General features: G+C 53.2%; 1 long non-coding RNA gene across 1 annotated transcript; it reads right to left on the minus strand.

The window, feature by feature from the left end:
* Positions 1-42: 42 nt before the first annotated feature.
* Positions 43-4,233, minus strand: LOC109396557 (uncharacterized). The gene is made up of 2 exons (XR_002126858.1): positions 3,256-4,233; positions 43-2,700 (listed from the first exon to the last, which is right to left on the minus strand). It is a non-coding gene; the product is annotated as an uncharacterized LOC109396557 (long non-coding RNA).
* Between the last annotated feature and the right edge of the window lie 2,660 nt (positions 4,234-6,893).

A 6,893-nucleotide genomic window follows, 5' to 3' on the forward strand; every position in this document is an offset into this window, starting at 1 on the left:
CACAATACAAAATTTCTTATATAGAAACTTTAGCAAATATAGTAAGATGTAAAACTTTATTAATTAAAAAATTACCCATTATTCCCCTTCTTAAAGATAACCGCCATCTATATTCAAGTGCATTTCTTTCTGGTTTGGCCTGTGTGTATTATATATGCGGTGCATAGGGGCCCATGGTTGGGACTTGTCTCGGTAGCTTCGTAAGGCCACTCCAGTGGCATGATGTTAGGCCTTACTAAGACCTGGGGTGAGTGGGAGGAAGTTTCTCCTTTAGAACCCAGATCTTCTCATAATGAATGAAGTTGAGTAAGGAAGGTGGAGGTTGGATGTTTGTGAAAAGCTGTCTGTCCTGGAGCATTGCACAAAGGTACTCAGCGTGCGGCATGCCTCGCTGAGATCAGGCCTGCCTCCTGCAGAGGTGCCAGCGCTGCCAGGAGGGGCAGGCCTGCTTTGTCCCCACTGAGGTACAGCAGACAGAATGGCAGAGGAATGAATGAGCCGCCCAGGCAGTCTCGGGGGGGAGAAAAGGACCCTGCCAGCTGCAGTGTGACGGGCAGGGTCTCGTGAGAGGGCCTGTGTCGGTGGCAGCAGATGGACCAAAGCTGCACAAGAGAATAGAGCCGGCTCCCTGGGAAAGGGGGAAGGGGTGCTTGGGCAGGAAAGAATTACAACAGTTGTGAGTTGTCAGCATTTACAGTACTGAGCACCCAGTAAACACCAATTCTCAGCAAGGTAGGGGAGTTGCCTCACTTTGCAGAGGAGGGCACAGAAGTTTAAACTGCTCACAGCCAGTGAGCAGACAAGTTAAGATCTGAGTCCCAGGCTAGCTTCAAAGGCAGTCCTTTTACCCTCGGCTCCTGGGGGAAGGGGATAAATGTGAAACAGAAGATTGGGTTTTGTGAAAGACGACATAGAACACCAGTGTGGACTGTTGCCTGAAGTAAGCGTGCTCGGGATTGACAGGCCTCCACGGGCACCAGCAGCAGCCATGGTACATCAAGTCCTTATTACCAAGGGGAGGATGAAGGAAATCATAGGAGGATAAAGGTGCAGTGTTTATAATTTAAATAACAAATTGAAACAGTACATTTTTGCATTTTAGTAAAATCTGAGATTGTAAGGTTAATCTGTTCATTTCCCACTAACTGCCCAGCAGGAAGTCTCTTTTCTCTCAGAAACATCTAACATGCAAACCAATGAAGTCTGAAATAAGAGAACCCTTTGTGTAAGCATATGGTTTTGGTTTTCCCTTTAAAATGATTCAGAGCATTTCCCTTGCTGGAATGAGGGCAAGGGCTGTGCCTGCCAGAGCTAGCACCTCTGAGGGGACAACCAACCCCCTCTGCAGCCTGAGCTGAAAACAGCCCCACCTCTACTCTGATGTGGTTCTAAGACCAGAACCACCTACGCCGCCTCCTGCAGCTGAAGTAAGTGCTCACCAGACGAGAACCACTTGTGGGCTGGAGCAGGATAAATATCCGAAGGGAAATCCTTGAGCATCCTGACCAAAAACTGGCCTAAGCTTGTGCTTCTAATCTTTTAAGAAGGGACATAAACGCCAAGTGTGTGAAGGTCTGCTGTGCAAAGAGGGGACCAGATTTGTTCACGTGGCTGCGCTGTCAAATCGATGGAGAAAGTCTGGAGAGAGCTTTCCAAGGACAAAATGAGCTGCCTCCTCCACAGGCAGTGAGCTCCCTGTAAAAGAGCAGGCGGATGTGAGGGGACTGGGTGGTGCCGGTAACGTCAGAAGGTCTTCCAGGGATAGAGGCTAATGCTGCCTTCTTTAAAACACTCCCGTTCTTAGCCAGTGCAGATGGCAGTCCCATTCTAATTACCAATATATTAAGGGAAAAAACTAGAGTTAGTAATAAAATGTGGGGCTCAGGAACTTACCACAAGGTAAGTGGCATTCATTCATTCACTCCTTCAGGCACTCTTCCCAAGAAATGTTTTGTGAAAACGTAAGGGTCACCTTGGCCATAAAGAACCTATGTCTCTGAAATTGGAACCTTACGATAGTCTCTTTCTTTTGGAAACTTCTTCCAGGTTACTCAGCAGCATCATGAGTCACAGGCAGGTGATAACCTAAGATTTCTTCTACAACTTGAACATGGGGGCCATGTGCAGGAACATCCCAAGGACGTTATCTTGGGTTACTGTGAGTTATAAAATTTTCATGCAGCCCGGGAGAACAACCGAGTGGACATTACTCGTTCTTTCAAGGACCTGTTATGTCCAGATTTCTCAGCCCTGCCTTCTACCCCCCGGGACAATTCAGTTCACAATAGAATTGATCCTCAAGTTCTTCGGATTTAAAAACTGAAGAGTGGCCAAGAGGCAATTTAAAAAAGATCAGAAGCCTTCCACACGCTTCTGGAGGAAGAAGAGGGTGGCTGAGGTCCAGAGTTGAGCTGGGTGGTACCGTGGCCATCTGTGCCTCTGCTCTGCGCCCGGACTGCAGCCCTGGTGGCCACTTGGAAAGCAGTGGTGCCCACAGTAAGAAAGAAGGACCCTTCCCCCTCTGGCGGCGGGGGACATCGGTCCAAGATCTCACCCCAGTGCCCTGGCTGGCGGCAGTGTTTCTGACCCACCCCGTGGCGATCTCCTCTAGGTGGGCAGTCACACGTTGAGGATCCGGGGAGCTGATGCCTGAAAAATGGCTGAGGGGTTAGGGGCAAACTTCTTCCTCACTTCAGAGACCTGAAAAATGAAATGTGGCCACATATCAGCAGGCCTTTTCCTCCGCTTTCCCACTCCCCGCAGTTCAGGGGAAGTAACTCCCTCCCGCCAGCCTCCACTTTGTCTTCCAAGAGTTGACTACTAACCTGAAGGGTCCGTGGGGGGACATCTGCAGTGGGCGGGGTCACTGCATTAGGTCAAATACGGAACACGGACCTTCCGTTCTGCTCCCTGGGTGGAATCAGGAAGCTGCACAGTCCCCACCTCCCATCTTCGCTCTCACACAAGTGCCTGTCACTAGTGGTCTCAAGTGCTTGACTAGTGGTCAAGGGTAAGAATAGGCTTTAGGAGGGAAAGAGACCCTGCTCACCAGAGAAGCCAACACTAGAGGGACACCCACCTGGCCAACGACAAAGTATCTTGGTTTTCTGTCTGTTGAGGGACAAGTGGGTGCTCAGACACTGCTGCCCCTGGCCATACTGCCTCGTAGTGCCTACCCTGGAAAAAGGCCTGTTCCCACCCCCCCTGCAGCCAGGAGCCCAGCCCTCCGCCCTGTAGCACCAGCTTCTGGCTGACCTGGAAGCTGCCCCCAGGGCTACCGTCCCATCCAGAGCTGTGGGTTGTGATGACTGTGGCGGGTTTCGCCTTTGTGGATCTCGATGGCTTCATTCCTGTCCAGGGCTGGAATTCCTGTCTGGAACAGAGAACACGGTCACCACCTTGTGCAGGGTCGGCCATTCCTTCCCCTGACCCCGCAGAGGCCACGGCCCTTGCCCCGTGCTACTTGAAATGTTCCTGGCCATGTCCACTGCTGAAATCCTGCTTCAGCTCCACACAGGCCCTTCTCTCCTTACACAGAACTAGCAGAGGACGTGCACTCCCCAGATGGCCACTTCCGGGGGTGGGAAAGCGCGTAGCTGACCTGCCGTGCACTTCGGAGTGCTGATTGTGAAGTCGGCTCACCTGACCCCCAAAGGCAGTAGCAGCGGAAACTCACTCCCACATTGTAGAGGAGCAGCAGGCTCAGGCTGCACGGGGATTCAGGGTCAGGAAGGAGTTCCATCAGCACCTAGGTCTTCCCCATCCCACACTGCAAAGCACCTGCGGTGTGCTGGGCCTCGGAGACAGAGCAAGGCCCAGCCTCCGCTCCGGTGTTCCCTGTATTGTCTCTGGGCCACTTCAATGGGGCCTAGAGGTCCAGAACCAGTGACGGTCATTTTGCCTCCAGCCCAGGTCACTAGTGACCCTGGGAGGTGCTGGCCTGGACAGCGCCTGGCACAGTAAAGTCCCCCACAGCTGCTTACAATTGAGAAGGAAAAATAAGGCTCAGTGTTGTTCAGTTTTTAATAATTTGTCTTAACTCCTGCAAGAGAATAAATCCTAGTGACTATCGCAAAAACCTACATGGTAGTCTGGCTTTTTCTGCATGGCTCTGTGCCCATGGGCATTCATGCATGGGTGTGGGGAGGGGCAGTGGTCGGCCCCAGGCAAAGCTGGCTCCCTGGAGGGAAGTGACAAGGCTGGCACAGCCTAGCTCTGTGTCCTTGGAGAGCAGTCCTTTGATGAAGACATAATTCCTCAATTCCTCTGAACAAAGAGACCTATTTTAATGATTTCAACTCCCCTACTAGAACGCAGGAAACTGCCCTGCCCATAGGAGCACCGGGCGGAGGCCATGTGGAAAAGTGTCCAACTGGCTGGGGCAGCACCCACATGTGGGCTGGATCCACTCCTGTCTCATCCCAATCACAGCCCTGCCTGGGTTTCAAGGCCCTGAGGTCAACAAAGCCACATTTTCTCCCTGGCAGAAGCAGCAGCAGCACAGCTGGGCCCACGGGGCAGCCTCCATGTGCAGGGGGCAGCTGTGTCTGTGGTCCGCCCTCAGGGGTGCCAGGAGGCGAGCCCGGCCAGGGCCCTATCCGATCATTTTTGCTTCTGAAGCTGCAGGGTTCCAGAGACCAGCTGCCCAAGCCATCTGCTGCTCTGTTTGTCCTGGGAAAGCGGGTCCTCCCCTGGGTGTGCCCTTCTGTCCCCAAACTGAGCTGAGCCTTGGGCCTGGCAGCCCAAGCCTGCTGCCCCAGGATGGCTGCAGGGGTCCCAGAGCAGGAACCTACCAGAGCCAGGGGCTAGAGAAGTGCCTAGGGCTGCTCCAGGCCGGCTGGTGCTGGAGCCCAGGTGAGAGAGGGCTGCAGTGGGGATGGAGGAGGGGCCAGAGAATCAGCAGGACCTGCTGACTGCCCAGCACAAAGGGAGGCAGACTAATGTCCCCGGCCAAGATGATCATAAAAATACAAGACTAGCCAAGTCCACTGTGCCTCCCCTCACCAAGCAGGCTCCACCATCGCCCACCTCATGTGGGCCTCGGCTGGACCCTGAGGGCTGCAATCCCTACAACTGTGAGGCAGGGGGCCACCCAGGGCAACTCGGCGGGTTCTCAGCCCAACGCGGCTTCGAACAAATCCCGTAACTTCTCAGAGCCTGAGTTTCCTCTAGTGAAAAGTGGGGCTACTTCTCCACGTGCGCCAAGTTACAAGCACTTGCAAAAGAGGGAATCAAGTCTCAGGTACTTGAACAGTTGGCCCTTTAATTGACTCACCCAGGAAGGAAAGAGGGAGACGACTGAGGAAGGAGGCTTCTAGAAGTGGGTGGAGCTAGAGCCTGGGCCAAAGGTGCTCAGACTAGCAGGCTCAGAATTCTTAAGGGGAGGCTCTGGGAGGAGCTGCTCAGCAGGAGGGAGCCAGGCTGGCTGTCAGGATCTGCTTTGCCCATGTGGCTAAGCAAGTGAGGCCAGTCAGTTCTTTTGTGGAGACCAGGGGCCAGGCCAGTCAGGACCTGCTGGGTGGAGAGGAGTGGCCACAAGTACTCTGATGTATTTGGGGAACAGGTCGCTTAGGTCAGTGGTTCTCAACCTGTGGGTCACGACCCCTTTGGGGGTCGAATGACCCTTTCACAGGGGCACTCGTATGTGGGTGTATGTGCATGTGGGCCTGGAGACAGATAGAGGAGCAGTGTCTCGGTTCCTAAGACCATCGAAAAGATGTGTTTTCCGATGGTCTTAGGCAACCCCTGTGAAAGGCTGAGAACCGCTGGCTTAGGTGATCTTGCAGAGAAGGAAGGCAATCTGGAAATGCTCATGCCAGGCCCTAGAGCTGGGAGGAGGAGGGCCCCAGAGGCCGCTGGCCTGGTGCTGGGTGTGCCACGTTCCGCAGTGGTCCTGTGTCTCTGCCAGAGTTTGGGGTTTGGGGGCCAGGCAGCCAAGCTCTAGCTATTTCTGCTTCACAGATGAGGAAAGGGTCAGAGAGGCCAAGTGACCCACCAGGTTTATACACCAGGTAGTGGTGTCGCCACTGCAGGAAACAGTTCAAGAAACCAAGTGACTCAGAGGAGGCAGCATCTAAGGGGATAACCTGTGGGGGATACAAATTTGGTCTCTGAGGCCAGACACTCCACTCCCTACTCTGCTGGACCTTGTGTCAGCCGCTCAAGTTCCTCATCTGTAGAAAGGGGATGGCAAGAATTGAACTGATACTAAAGGATTATTGGGAAGTCGGGGGGAGATAATCCACGGGAAATCCTGAGCCTGGTGCCCAGTATGCACTAAGCAGAGAGTAATAACTAGTATCTTTAGTGTCACTGGAGCAGCGAGGACCCAGCAGGATGTTCAAACCCACCATCTGTTCACCACGGGTGAGGGACGGCTTCTAAAAGCCCAGCCCTTGCTTGCACATCCCAGTGAGAAGCTCTGCACCCCAGGAGGCAGCTGCTCCATCATCAGTCAGTTCTGATCGTTAGGAAGCACTTCCTCCCCTGAGCTGAAGCGCTCCCTGCAAGCACCACCCCTTGTGCTGCTCCTGGCACCTGAAACATCAGACAAGGACCTTTGCCTTCCAGACCGCCAGGCTCAGGCCCCTGCAGCTGGCTCAGGGCTCCATCACGCAGCAGGCAGAACCGTCCACCGCCTGCCCTGCCCTTGACATTCCCGCACACAGTTTTTTTGTTTGTTTGTTTTTAAATTAGTTTCAGGTGCCCACACGTGTTTTCGCAAGCACGCCCATGAAGTGGCCTCTGAGAGGATGGAACGTTCTACATGTCTTGATAATGGTGGTGGTGCCCAGCTGTTTACAAAAGTCACCCAGCTGTACACTTATAGTGGATGAACTTTACTGTATGAAAATTATACCTCAATACAGTTGATTTAAAAATAATAAAACTGA

Source organism: Hipposideros armiger, unplaced genomic scaffold (assembly GCF_001890085.2).
Source record: "Hipposideros armiger isolate ML-2016 unplaced genomic scaffold, ASM189008v1 scaffold_14, whole genome shotgun sequence".
Lineage (NCBI taxonomy): Eukaryota > Metazoa > Chordata > Mammalia > Chiroptera > Hipposideridae > Hipposideros > Hipposideros armiger.